Source organism: Apis mellifera, linkage group LG9, assembly GCF_003254395.2.
Source record: "Apis mellifera strain DH4 linkage group LG9, Amel_HAv3.1, whole genome shotgun sequence".
Classification (NCBI taxonomy): Eukaryota; Metazoa; Arthropoda; class Insecta; order Hymenoptera; family Apidae; genus Apis; species Apis mellifera.
The window spans coordinates 4,789,216-4,805,078 of record NC_037646.1 but is presented as its reverse complement, the minus strand read 5'-3'; the positions used below and the strand labels follow the sequence as shown (position 1 = coordinate 4,805,078).

General features: G+C 36.0%; 1 protein-coding gene across 11 annotated transcripts in view; it reads right to left on the bottom strand.

The window, feature by feature from the left end:
• The window catches only part of LOC411345 (neurotrimin), a 442,810-nt gene that overhangs the window by 113,917 nt on the left and 313,030 nt on the right, over positions 1-15,863 (bottom strand). The gene's annotated exons all lie outside the window — the stretch shown is intronic.

The following is a 15,863-nucleotide window of genomic DNA, read 5'->3' as shown; positions in this document are numbered from 1 at the left end:
GTAACATCCATCCCCGAAAAAAAGTTATTAAAATCAAAGCAAGAAGTAGTTTCTCGCCTCTTCCTTTCGCCGGATATTTCAGGCGTTAAAATGATAATTTAAAGTTGCGAAATCGCGACAACCTATGGCCGAAACTTTAACGATATTCCGTGAGGACAAGTGCACGCCGCAATTCTTAGTAACTTGGACAGACTTTCTCCGCGAAACTAGGGAAAAAGTGGCAAATAGGAATATTGCATGGTGCGGTAACAACTAACTTCTTGCGGTGTCATTTTTTTTCCACGGATGCAGCGTGCAATTGAACTTGTTCAAAACCTCGTCTATATACACGTATTTCCAGGATATCTTGCATTCCAATATCTTTATTAGGCACGGTACACGCCAACAACGGTTTATTAAAGTATTACATTAATCAGATCGCGTGACGTTTTCTCACGAATGTGTAACATTTTTAAATAATATTCCTTAATAAGAGGGTAGAGTTAATATTTGCATCGGTATGTAACGCTCTAATAAATTATCGTCGCTTTTAATTTTCAATAATATTTAATAATGTAGTATATCTTTATGCGCCAATAAATTCCAGTTACCAATAATAAATATTAATATAATTTTTAATTCGAATTAAAAAAAGAAAATAGAATCATCTGACAAGTCTTAGTGTTTGTTTTTGTATAGATTATTGAATAGAAAAAAAGAAGAAAGGATATCTAGAAATTTCACGGTTCACAATAGAAATTCGTACGAAATGTTTCGAAATCGGAAGATGGATATTAAGTAAGTTATTTAAAAATAAACCGGGATCGCGAGGAACGTCGATAATTTCATCGCGGGGAAACGCGAATTGCTAATAACTAAAAATGAAAGCTCGGGAAACAAAGGGTACGGGGTTGAGCACCGTAATGTAAACTTTGAAGAAGGGAAGTTTCCTTCCCTCGAAATTTGAGAAGATAAAGTTCATATTGGCCCCGTGGAAAGTCGGGCTTTTAAGAGCAATCCCTATTTTACGAAGGTGTATTTAAATCAATAAGGACAAGATTATATAAGTCCCCGATGGAAAAACTTTCTCCATAATCGCTTGCATTCAGGTGTCGGCAATTAGCAAACTTTACTGTCCGGCATTATCGTTTATCTTTGTCCCGACGATCTATAATCTTGGGGAATTAACGAGGGAGAAATGTGTATTACTTTCATCCACCCCAACTTTTTTTTTTAATTATTGTAAATTGTGATCGATCCAATCTTTGATGATTCAAAGACAATTCGTGACTCAATTGATTCGATAAATAAAATTATAATCTTATGCATTTTGAAAAATTTAATGTACAAATTTACAATTGACAAGTAGTTGAAAGATCTTTTATTAATGATATAAATACAGAGACACGTGGTATTGATTATTTGTTTTTTTGAATTTTAGAAATTCGAAGGAAAGAAAGAGAAGAAAAACGAGCGAGAAAGTGTTTCCTCGAATTCGTCTGTTCAAACGTTGGTACAACGCCATTACATTTCCGAGCGGAAGTTGATACGTTGTCAATACGTTTCACCTGTCGAGTCTGTGTGTATATATCGATACTCGTGTGTACGATTTGCAAAGTTCGGTTGCAAATTCCACACAATGGCTACATGACGTACTAGCTACCTATGTTTTTTCGGACTGAGCCCTGTTCGGATTAGCCGCGAACACGGATTTAGCAAACATGACGAGGAACGAGGGACATTTCAATGGAAGTTGAAAACAATTGTTTGCATTGGGTGGTCGAAGGTTTTCGAACGTGTCGCTTTTAAAAGCTTACTCCGTTTCTCCTGGCTGAAGTGCCCTTTTGATATTCGACTTTAAGAAGATGGTAATATTTCTGATTAAAATTAAAGAACCGATGGACACTTTTTTCCCTGTAATTAAGAGCTATGGAGAAAAAATTGCATCAATTATATTTCCAGGAAATTAAATATTTGACGAGCAATTATTTCATTGGAAAATGAAATATCCTTGCAGCCATATCGTATAAAGTTTTGCTGTCAAAAAAGAATTTCTGTACACGTGAAATTTTAAAGGAGCTGATGAAAATATAATAACTTGAGGAATATTATCATCGAATCAATGAAGGATATAACAAGAGAGCTTTCGTTAAAACATATTCAAGTGAAATTCGACTCGTGATTAAATGGAGGTCTGTCTAAATTAATATTCAAAAAATTCTAAAACAAGCGGATATATTTAGATAATTGATCCCAAACTATTCATACAAGGAATTACCACCGCCTTCAAACACTTATCGAGGAACAGCTACTGTCGCGGATAATCTCGAATTCTGCACGAAGTCTTCGAGTGATGGTGCGGCGAGACACCAAAAATTCAATTTGCGGACTTCCGCCATAGGGATCGGGAAGTTAACCCAAGTTTCCTGTGCCATTGGCCGCCTCCTACCACCTTTTTCTCTCCAGTCGTAAATAATCAACGAAAACATCCTCCTCCTCCCTCCCTCCCTCCATTCCTCGATGATAACTTGACGAACTCGAGGAATCGGTATTCTCTCTGGGCGTCAGAGTCAGCCAACTCGTCAAAGCTTTCGTTGAAATCGAGAGGGAGAGGGAGAGGGAGGGGGAGAGGAATTGGAGGAACCACAGAAAACCGGGGAACGAAACAATGACGTTTCTCGTTCACCACGGTGTAAGCACGCCCCGGTTCTACCCGTATTTTTGAAGCCGCCTTTGTGCTAACCCGCTTTCAAATTTCTCAGTTACGCCCCAACTTCGGGTAACTGAATTCTATTAGTCACAGCGTCGAGTCGTGACGGCGAGAGAACGCCGCCATACTCTTAAGAAAAGCTTTCATTGTTGGAATTCGAGTACGATGTGTATATATATATATATATATCTTTCTCTCGCTTCTTACATTTCTTCTCTCTCTCTCTCTCTCTTTCCTTAGTAATATGATCCATCGAGATTCTCTCTCGTGCAAGAGTATTTATTTCAATCTTATCACGATGAAGGAGATGGACTAATCGATGGAGATAAATGATTTAATTCATTCCCCTTCTCACGAAGGTAAAGTAAAGTTCTTTCTCTCGATGTAAATGAAAAAAAATTGTTTCCCTGATATCAGACTATTACGAATTCGAATTAACTCTTCTTCCATCTTTCCCCTCGTCTTCCTTCCTCGCCAAAGATTTTCTAGAAGCGACTAACCACTGTCTCAACCAAACCCTAATAATATATCGGCGTTTATTTAGGACGCGCTCTCATCACGAAACGATAATATCACGGCTGGCTAGGCAACGATTAATGGAGCAATCTGGGCTGTGACCGATGTTGTACGCAATCGGGAAACAGCTTCCAGCTTTTCATCGGATCCGGATATGTATGTACATTATGCGCAGGATTGGCTGGCTTACCCGCCCCCCTCTCCCAATCTATCCACCACCGTGAAATTTACTTTACGGCTTATTGGCCGGTGTTTAGAGTAAAGTGTCAATGCACACCACGGCCTTATCCTCCTCGTTCTTATTTTTTACCCCGTCCTACGCGAGATCCTTCATTTCGATGCTGATGCAAAGAAAACGACGAGGACGCGGTTATTTTGATAAACGAAACGCGGGCGGATTTTCCAACGTGCACACGGCAGATTCTTGTTATTTCTGAGAATTAGGGGATGTTTTCGTTCGCCCCGTTCGGGGCTTGACCGTACATTGTTTGGACACGTTCGGTGTTTATTTCACTACGCGCACATGTGTCGAGAGAAGATGGATTTCAATTTTTTTTTCTTTTTTTTTTATTTATATTTTTCGTTTCGAAGATTGATATTCTGTGGTTGATTTAAGCGTATTAAATTTGAGAACAAGAAGAGAAGATTGTTGTTTTTATTTCTGGAATTAAATGTCTGGTTAGTGGATGATTATCCTGGACAGGTTTAAGAAAGAGAGAAATTTTTTATTATTTGGTGAGTTATTATCAAATGATATTTTAAAATTTGTATTGTAATTTATTGTGATCGATAATATCAATAATATTGATATCTCGTTGCAGATATATTTAACGAGAAAATTTTTGCAGCAATATTGCGATTCTCGAGAATAAAAGACGTGAAATTCAAGAAGTGATAACGCGTTAAAAATTTGCCACGCGTTGAACGAAGTTTGAAGTAAATTTTGAAGCGCATCGAAAGAGCTTTTAATCATCTTACGTTGCTCATTTGCATGCTGTTCCGCGCAAGTTTGCGCGAAATATTCGGAAAATGAAGGAAACCAGCAAGAAATAGGGATAATATTCCCGTGTGTCACGATGCGCAAACGTAGTTTCCCAAGAATATTGCAAATGGTGAAGTTAACACGTGCGAAAGAGATATTTTCTTCGCGACGCGCGAATTTTAAACTTCCCAACTCTTCATCTTTAACAAGTTTGACACACTTTTATCGTTTTAATTCCGGCCTTTGTAATCTGCCGTTTAAACTTTTTGCGAGCCAAGTGGTATTAGCGAAAATTTGTTAAACTGAAAGGATAGATTAAACCTCTGCTCTCCACTTTTTATCACTTTCTTGCTACATTTATAAATAAGATAAATATTCTAGAACAGTGATCTCCAACCTGTTGAACGAGTTAAACGATCAAAGAATTTTTAAAAGTTAATTAATTGATCTTTGACGTTTATTTATTTTAATACAAATATCAAGATGATTCTTTCTTTTCCTTAATTCAAAGACAATATTGTTAATTGGTATTAGTTAAATTTAAATTTCTATTACCTTATCTATGAAACTAAAGGAATTACAAATTATTTGAATATTATAAGGAAAATTATGCAATATTAATATTTTAATATCCGTCAATTCTTAATTATATTTTAAATTTCAGATTGTTATTCTTCTAATTTCTCCATTAAAAACACTGCCATATCTTTTCTCCGAACACAAGGACAAAGAAGGAAGAAAAAAAATTTATTTTTCCACTCAGATCTCGTAAAGCCGATATCGATTTTATTAAAAAAAAGAAATATAACGACATAAGGGCAACTGTCGTGATCGTGGTCTATATTTATTGTAAAACCATGAGTCACGTGGGACCAAAATCGATTTGTCTTTACCTCGCGAATTCGTATCGAGAGATGAATCTGGCTAAATCTATTTATCAACGGTATGGAACGATGAAAAAGGGATATTTCGAGAAAGAAAAAAGAAATAGGGAGGGGGAGGAAAAAGAAGAAAAAAAAAATAGTGAAAAGAAGAACGATGACACACTTGAAAAATTGACGTATCTCGTTAAATTCCTATAACATTTTTCTTCTACGAATTTTTCGATACGAGTATGTGAAAATATTAAAGAAAGGTATGAAAAAGAAAAGAGACGAAATATTCAATTAAAAAATACCGTGCCGTGAAGCTATTATTTCTTTCTTTTTTTTTTTTTTTTTCAAGACGCAATTTATATCGCTCGCGATGTTATTCAATAACCATTTCGTTATTATCAATAAGAGAAAAATTATTCCAACAAATTGTTATAATGATAAACTACGGTCATTTATTCAAATATAATTATCAACAAAATTGAACCTGTAACGAAGTTTCAATCAAATTGCTCGCTTTATTTCGCATTCGTATTATTTTCTTCCTCTTTTTTTTTTGTCAATTTCATAAATTGAAATTAAATTTATAATTACATTTAAATTTAACATTTCCCTTTCCTTTTTTTTTTTTTTGTTTGAAAATTGAGAAGAGAAGAAATTTCAAATTTTACAAATCTTCTAACATTCAAAGCGCATTTCCGGTTGAATGAACTTAATTTCATCGTAGTATTATTCACTTAATGCAAAATTTTCAGATCGTTAAACTCGGAGGAATGTAAAATGTCGGAGAAAAATATTCGTTGAATTATGCTCGTATTACACTGACATGTTTGAAAAAGACACGTTTCTAAAACCATTTTAATTTTTCAATGGCCTCGCTATCAATGGAGCCGACCTCCTAAGTTTCCCTCCCCCTTTTCTGCGTCGGACATGGACAGATGACAATATGTTCCACGTGAAAAACGACCCGTAAAAATTGCAGCCCGATCGATCCCCTTTCTGGTTAATAAATGAGAGGGGAAGTAGTTCATGCGCCCAATTTTCAACTGTCCTTATACAAAATTGCTTTCATGAATTTATATCCGGGGACGCGTAACATCCTTACGTATAATTCCCCGTTTCTTCTTCATTACGTTTAATCCACCACCCCTTTAACATACGATTTTTCCACTAATAACGGGATTGTTTAAATTTTAAATTTTAGGGTGGAAAATTTAAATATTTTTAATAAGGCATCGTCTCATTAACGCGATCGCCACGTTTAATTTCACAGAAGGAAGGGGAATTAAATTTAATCACGGTACAATTCTCCTTATTAGAAAGGATATTCTTTCTTTTTATTTTATTTTATTTTTTTTTTTTCTTCCTTTTAATTGTATCTTGTTAACGATTAAAATTATTATTATACCGTCTTTAATCCCACCACGAAGCTAAATTAACAATCAATATCAATGCTATATAATAAACTTTTCATAAAAATTATAACTATATTTCTCACGTTCCCCAATTTCGATATATTGAATATCATAATAATTCTGTGCTACATAACTTATTATCACGGAGAAGAGAATCCATATTTAAATTGTCCAAAAAATAGAAACTCAAGACAATTCATCAAAACGAGATTCTAATTTAATTTAAATATCTCTTTATTGCACAAAGAAAATCAATCTCCATCTCCATCTTCGAAAATGATTTTACACAAACTGTTTCAATCATTAATGTCTTAAGAAACAATATGGAACAATATAAAGACTACGTATTTCTATTTATCGTTCGTTTCATTCAAGGAAAAAAGAAAAATTTTAAAAATAAATAAAACATTATTCTAATAATAAAAGAGCTGAATTTCCTCTACGATAGAACGAGGAGAGCAAGAGAGAGAGAAAGAGAGAGCATGGAGTTCAACACGTAATTGGCCTCCGCGTTCCTAATATTAATCAACGTAATCAGAATCGCTGGAAGATAATTTCCCCGCATTGTTTATTCACTTTGTCCCGTTGAATGGACCATACGTAAATTCCCGTAGGATCGAAGCAGTCTCCGTGCAACTTGTTATTCGACGAACGCCTAATACAGCTTTATACACACAACCCAGAGGAGTATTTTAACCCAGAGTCGCTTCGTTCCGGTCTGTCGCCACTTTTCCGATAGGCTCTTTAACTAATTCAAGGGTGGCTTGGCATCCCTGGATAAAAATTCAAGGGGAATTAAAAACGAAGAGGGAAATTCTGTCTGGTTCCCTAAGTGTGCTGCCCTACTGTGGAGAATGGCAAGTAATTGCAAAAGAAAATGTGAAATATGTTTTCCATTAGACGGCTAATATTCCAACTTCTCATTGTGAGTATATAATGTATAAATTTTATTTGAATTTTCGAGTAATAATATATTTGTTTTTCCTTATATATTCCTCGATTTGGAGAAAGAAGTTCTTGAGAAGAATTGAAAAAAATATGAGGAAGAAATATAAATTTGGTATCGCAAGAGAAAGTAAGTTAAATGATAAAAATTTCATCGTAGAATTAGAATCTTTCATTGAAAGTGAATGATAAATAATTGAGTGCCAAACAAGGTGGAGAAAATTTAAGATAATATAATAGATTAGACTGCTTGAAGAAGAAGATGATTTCATTCAATCCTGTTATATATACAAATATTTAGCTGCAAGTTAAACAGTCGTTACTTTCGAGTCGATATAGTTAAATATTTACATGGACATAAGTCCATCAATTTTCCGATTCTATCAGAAAAAGAGGTATTTCTCGGAGCTATTATCAAATCGTTACTTTCAAAGCAGTTCGATATCTCATCATCATCCGTATTCGAAGCAAATCTCTCGAATCTATCGAAAACCGATACCCATTTGAGAAAATTATCTTCCATGCTGCGCTGTATAGATAGTATTATCCATTGGTCACTATCTGCCATAAATATGAAAATATAAAACTCTAACATTATCCTGCGGTAAATATCGGAAAAATCGATGGAGAGAATGGGATTTAAGTGCAGAAATCGTATGTATGGATCAACGTTTCAAATGTATGCTTTTAAAATGGTCGTATTTCCAGAACGGAAAATTGATTGATTCCATATTGATTTATTACAAAAGTAATAATTATATACTTAAAAAAAAAAAAAAATACTTTTCTTTCAATTCTTTCACAAATATTCATCGCAACTCGAAAACAAAAATTAAAATGAATTATTTCTAAAATAATATACGTACATCTTTTAAGAAAATTTCGTATCAAAATTTTTACATTTCTCATTTAATGATACAGTACATGTAAATTCGAATGGAAGCATTAGATCAACAAAAAATTTTTTCGAAATATAATATAATCTTTTGCTTGGATAATAAAAATTGCGAAATTCACGTTCTCAAATTTTTTTTAAAAAGAAAATTAAGAGGAAAAGAAATGATGAATAGAATCTATAAAAATCCTCGGAGACTCATACATTGTCACAGGGAACGACGTCTTAAAATCGTCGAGTCACCTAACGATAAGTCGAAAGACGGAAAGAAGATGAAAGGAGTATCAGGGAATCGATTTTTATCTATCGTTGAAAGATGAAATGCCGTGGAACATTGTGCGATCGTCCAAACCCGCTTTTCCAACAAGCCCCAAGTTCTTTTCCTTTTGCAAGCCGCGTTTATTTAGAGAACCTTTTGTTCTCCGCTCCGATTGTCGAGATCCGCGAGGGATTCCACCGCTATTTGCGCGGATAGTAATTCTTGCAAAATTTCCACTCACAAATGGCAAGGTAAAATTGTCGGGTAGCTAACTAACGAAAGGAGGAAGTTGGCGCTAATTAGATTCAATAGTTATAGCGATGCAGCTCGTGATTTATTAGTGAAATCTTATCGGAAAGCAAAGCGGGAATTCACGTGTTAATTTCAACATGATGACAAAGTATTCCGTCCTCCGATAATATCAGCCTTAATGGTACGATCGTTTAAGGAATTGTTTAAACGTAAATTCTAGCTCGATGATATTTTTTTCTTTTTAAAAATGTATCATTAAAAATGTGAATAAAAGTGAAATAAATTTCAAGTGCGGAAAAACGAGATTATGGTGCGATTAAAGATTGGGAAGGAAAAATATTTGATAAAAGAGAGGAGAGAAAAGAAATATTCGTCACAAAAATAATGAAATAGAGAAACGCGATAATAAATCGTGAGAATGTTTCACAAATAAAATTTACGGCATTATTTTTACAATTTATATACATCTCAACGGAATGTTATGATTTTTCTTTATATTAACTTTTCCTAGCTTATTTTATCGTATTATCAAATTTATTATCGTGCTAATACAATTTGTAATTCGTTCTAGGACCGGATAAAGGCAAAAAAAAAAGAAAGAAAGAAAAAAATGAAATATCCTGCAAAAAATTCTGGTGCTACATGCAAAGTCGTATCCACGCATCCTTATATATAGCGAGACAGAGTAAAATTTATTACTCCACTAAAGCAATCTACCAGGTATATACCTAAATACTTCCACATTACGGTAGACAAATTACCGAAGCTCAACTTGAACAATAATTAAGTATCTAATTATGAAATTCCATCCCTATTTTCTCGAAACAAAACTCTAAAAAAAAAAAAAAAGAAAAAAGTATTATAAAGGGAGAGGAAGAGAGAGAGAGAAATAAAGGGAGAATTACCGTTTACCTCGTCTACATCCTCGACTTATTTTGATAACTCAAAGTCGCGCAAATGCGCGGATACACGGGCCACCGGGGACCAAGGATATTACAGGGAAACTTGCAGGAGCATAAATTTAATTTTACGCTCAACCGTGTTAATCTTTCTCTCTTTATACCCGACTCTTCTCAGTCGGAGCAAACTGAGCGAATTCTGTAGGTAACGAGAGCAAGAACGAGGAAAATTGCCGGATCAACCGAGGATACGATATGTGCGTGGAATAAATATCTGCAACCAAACGAGTCGAACGTTTCAAATTTTGCAGAGAGGAACGTGTCAAAGATGCGATCGTTCTTTGAATTAAAATTATTGTCGAATTATTATTGATATTTAAAAGGAAAATTGCACAGAACGAATGTTTCTAGAAATACAAAATAAATTATTGATCCGTGACGCGTTATTCGACTCCAACTTTTTGCTAAAATTAAAGTCAAAAATACTGGCCTAGTATTTACGATCACGGTTTATCGATTATATTAGAAAATTTCATCCATACCCTTGGAATGGATTAACGAAAGAATTATCCACGTGACAAAAACTTTCATTAAAGTTCGAATTTCCGATATCAGATGTAAATTCTTTTTTCCAACAGTGTGTAGTTATACTTTGATACGCCACGTGGTGGTACGTACGTAAAGGTAGCGAAAGGAATAAAAAGGGCGAAATCTCGAGGCGTGAACAACAAAAATTGGATAGCAGGGTGGGCGAGGACGTGGCAATTGCACAGCAAATTAACCGTGGCCGTCGTAAAAGTGCGAGAACGGTTATACCTCTCGCCCTAAGCTGCCCCTCTGTCGGCCATTCCCTGTGCCACTAACCCTCTACCGTCCGAGCGACCAAGTTCCCTCTTTCGGCGTCCCTTTTCTCTTCTTTTTTCTTTTTTCACCCCGCGGACTAAATAAAATATGGATCAAAGTGAGGCAGTTCTCTCTCTTTCTCTGTCTCTCTCTGTCTCTCTGCTCCACCCTCTTCCACCGAGTGTGCCTCTCACAGCCTGGTGCTCGTATAAGTTTCCAACTTTAGAACGAAGAGACACCCCCCTTGCGGTGAGTTTAGCACCCTTGTATCGAGGTTTTGTACACGTGCACGCCGGGTAAAGGCTCCTGCTGCCGTTACTTGTGTCTCTTCGTGCGCTCTTAACTGGGAGGGAGGGTGTGGAAAGGGGTTGTATACGTGGATAATGCGGAACCGGGCGGGTTAAATCGCGTTTCGGAGGAGGAGGGCGGCGGCTCCTTTTGTTTCTTGAGAAAAAAGAGACACGAGGCTTCGAGTGGGGAGAGGATGTCGGCGACGTGTCGATAATTTATGGCATGTGTTTCGTTTATTATGCAAGATTCGAATGAAAATTTACGGAATGATAAAGGAAAAATTTGAGGGGCGAAGCAAGATTTTGCATGAACCAAGATTTCCGCAATTTATTTGAGAAAGTTATCAGAAGAGATTTAAAATATTGCTGTTTAAAAGTTATATATCAACTTTTTGCTCGTGCTTTGAAACAATTTTTCTGAATTATCAGATTTAAAAGAACCACGAAGATTCACGATAAAGTTAAAGATTTTTACGAATCTTTTCTTTTACAAAGTGCTTACGATTTATTATCTATTCCCATACCATCAAGAAGAATGAAATATTTTTAGGAGTAAAATATTACTTAATACTTGATACAAGAACGAAAATGTTCGATCTTAATTCAATCTCATCAAGCTTGCACGAAATATTTACCAAAATAATAATTTTAATAAAAAAAAAAAAAAATCTTCGATTTCCAGACAATTTTATTCACGATAACTCACGAATGTTTAATCGTCAACGATCACGTAATAACGTTATATCAAAAATTAACATTGAAACAAAATCTCATTCACCTAGCTTATATTCAATCGAGGTCTCGAGGTACTCGAATGCGGAAGGTCGAAGCCTGATAACTTTCTCAAGTCAGTGCGTTTCGGTCGGGCGGAGGCAGGAGTCGAATGGCAAAAGGCGGTCGAGGTGGTGTCGAATCGATAGTAAGCCCGATGTAAATCGAGCGCTCGATTCCCCTGCTCGCTGACCGAGCAAACGCCACAGTCGTGCGGCGAGATCTCGGTCTCTGGAATGGAAAAAAAAAAAAAAGGAAAAAAAGGAGAGAGGGAAAAAAAAAATCTCCACGGTTCCATCGAGCGGCAGTCATTCGTCTGTGTTAAAAAGGGATTCGATGTCGATATCGGGGCATACATCACACACGTGATCGATGATACCGATTCGAGCAGATGGCTGCAGCCAGTTGTTTCATGCGCGGATTGAGAGAGGAACATTGTTTCGGCTTAAAGATAACGCTTTGTTTCCGCCGCCACACCACGAACAATGCACACACGCGAAAATCGAATAACGCGCGTAAAGCTCCCCAGATAAGCGGCTGGAAAAAGCCTCGGCTCAAGCAGCTTTCATATTTCACACCGGGGCCGGCTCGCGGCCAACGTCGTATTTTCCATTCCATCCTGTTCTCACCCTTTTAATTACTGATAGAACGTGGCGGAAAACCGGCCGGGTGGAAACATCGATCGCGGCAACATTTAATGGAATCGCGTGGTGTACCGTGGTCGAAAAGATTAAAAAATCGCGGGGATTTTCCCTCCTTCCGGTTCTTCTACGCGACTTCCGTGCGTGGCTGGCGTGGTTGGGGGAAATGAGAGGAAACGGGTGGAGGAACGGAAGGAGAAGGTAGGGTTTTTTTTTAAAGTTGGATCGGGAACTTTATGAGGTTGTAACAAGGATAATAAGTCACGGAGTTATCCCCCTACGTTTATTAAAAGTGCTTGGTCGATGAGAAGACAGACGGAACCGTTTTTCAATTATTTTTTCGAATTACCGTGGGATTGAAACAAATTTCTATTTGTTGGTGCGACGATAATTTGATTGTTCAAAGAATATTCAAAGATATTGAATATGAAATCTTATTGTCGTGTAATGGACTTCATTAAATATAATTAAACTTGAGTCAATTGCAGTACAATTTTTTCATCAAGAAAAAACTATTTCTTGTAAATTTATATAAGGTTTATTCTTAGAAATTTATGCCTACTTTATTCTTAATCAATTTTTCAAGCAATTATCCAATGATCGATAAGCTAATTTAGAATTGGAAAACTGTTTGGTGTAATTGTAAGTTACGAGGGAAGACGATGTTCAACGTACGAGAGGTAAAACATTTGTCGCTAATTAAGATTCTCTTGTTATGCCACTGTTGAAACTCTAACGATGCTCCTTACCAGGACCGGAAGTGGGAGCGCAGTTCTTTTTAAGAGCTACTGCTTCAAATTGCCGGATCCTGGAAGCTGTTTATGAAGAAGAGCCATTTATTTCGAAAACGAGTGGCCATCTAGCACAAAAGCGGAGGGCTGTTTACCTCGAGTCGAGTTTGTATAATTTGAAGCTCGACTGGTTAAAGAAACGGGATTTCAGCCTCTGCTTTCTGTCCTCGTTAGTTCACTTTTCAAAAATTAAATCTGTCTCTTAATTTTTGCGATTACTTCTTATATTACGTTCCACATGGTTGTGGAAGATTACGAGATTAGAGGATAACGAAACTCGATTAAATTAAGTATAATTTAAATAAACAGGTATTATACTTTCAAAATTTCCAATTCTAAATCAATAATACAATTTATATTTTAGGAAACTCAAGTTAAGCAAAATGTTCGATCGAGAATTCAAATTTACGGATTAAAGCATCGTCATTAAATCAAATAAATTCTTATTATATTGTACAATGGTACAATATAATAAAAAAATATCGCAACACGGACATCCTTCGTGCATTAACGATCAACAATATCGAAATATATAATCAAAGCCTGAAAATTGAAAATCGAAAGGTGGTCAAATTGCGAAAAATCGCACGTCCCCCTCTTTTTCCTTCCTTCTTTCTTTCTTCCTTTTTTTTTCCCCCCCGATTTATTCGCTCGATCATGTAATGCACATCGGATTGAATTAGCGCGGATCGAGTTATCGCGAGGCTATGGAACGCGCGACAAAATGGTAACCGGTCCGGATGAAAAGCGCTCTTTGACGCGGCCGCGGATACCTGGGTCGTACGATACCCGAACGCAGAGCGAAACGATCGATACGCGGAAACAAAGTGCGCCAGGCCGTGCACATTTCTATACGATTCCAATCCGAAGGGCAATTCAATTGCGGCGGACGTCCCACACGGCCATCTGCAATATTCTCCGCGAGCAATCGTCCTCCAGAGACCGTCAATGTATGCGCTCGCGCGCCTCCCAATGACATTTACATTTATATTGACACGGTGCTCGAACGGGTTCTTGAACAGCGGCCGACGCTTAAATGCATTTGCGGTGCCGGCTTAACGACCAATTTCAAATTTTTCCCCGCTCGATCTGCCTGCACCGATACACACAAGCCGATTCCAACCCTGGCGGAATGGAGAGAACATGGATTCTCTCCCTCCTCCTCTCCTCCCTTCTCTCGTGGAACAAGGTTATCGCGTTACTGACGCCAATTGTTCCACGCAAGTTCCGGATGACAGGTTTGGGTTGCCACTTTTGGCCTCTTTGTGCGCCTCGACTGGTCGTGTTATGCGATAGGAAAACTTGTAATGAGGTGTACGGTGAAGTTAGGTTCAAATTTGGTTGTGGTCGAGAGGGAAGCGTGAAGAGGAAAAGTGTCTGAGAAATAGGTTTCGTATTTTCCTTGTTCGAAGGGTGGATAAGGGTGTGAGAGGAAAGGATAAAATTGTGGAGAGGTATTTCGAGTTTAATATTTTCATTGTGTAAGTGTTCAAAAGGTAAGAAGATTAAAGTCATAAAAGGTCAATAGTTAGGTATATAAAGTTCTTAAAGCTGAAGCCATCATAGTGGTTTTGCAATCGTCTAAAGGTTAAAGGTTGGAATAATAGTTTTATATATAAACATGGATTCCCCAAGGAGGTCGCCAAGAAAGATCTCTGTTTTCTGGAAAGAAGATCTCTGTTTTCTGTTATTTATACATGTACGATTTTCAATTGTTATTTATTTATTTATATTAAATATATTTTTATATATTTAAAGAGAGAAATGTTTCTGACAAGGGATATTAGTTTCTATCTAGTGTATTCGATGTTGTGTATTTGAAGAAGATTATTATTATATTAATTTCTGTCTGAATAATGGAATCTATAATGGAATATCGAATTCGAACAAATATATTCAAACTTAATAGTTGAATATTAATACGAGTTGCAAATTATTCGTTGAAGAAAGTTATGATTATACATATTTGTGAAAATTTTTTATTGATTTTGAAATATCACAAGTTCAGACAAATCTGCAAATTGAACCATAAGAATATTAAAAGTTTCAAAAGTTGGGAATTATAAAGAAGAACTCGTGAACTCTGATCAAGATCGAAGAATTGACAAAGATTAAATCGTAGTTTTTGAAGAATAAATCTTAAGATTATGTTATGAGTCAAATAAAAATTAAGTATTGAAAAACTTAATAAAAAAGAATGTTTCTATTTAAATCGAAGATATACTGTTTCATCAAAAATTCAAGAGAATGATAATTTCTTAAAAATTTCCAACAAAAGAAAAATGACAAAATCAATGATATATATCATTAGAAATAGAAATTTTTTTGAATGACATGCGTTATATCGAAAGTTCGGACAAGTTGCTCATACTTTAATATAACATTTTCCATACTTCTAAATCAGTAGTACATTTTTAACCTTTTCGACATCGCGATCCATTTGCGATATTACAAAAACTTTTCAGTATGCAAACGCTCCCGAGTTTCCGTTGAGCCCGTGTGGCAGCTTCTGATGTAATATACGAACAGTAGCGGAGTATCACCCTTCTGTAACTTACATTTGAAATACAATGTATTTCGTATTCAATGTATAATATATGTGTAGCAAAATCTATATGAAGGCACAAGTTACTACCGTTATTACGAAACACCGTGAAATATTCTTTGTTGCAAAAATTAAATTTTATGAATTTTTGAAATGTCGGAAGACATTGCGATAAAATTTTAAACTTTCAACTCGTCAATCGTTAAAATAGCTTCAAAAATTTATGAATTTCATCGTGGAATTAATACAATCAAACAT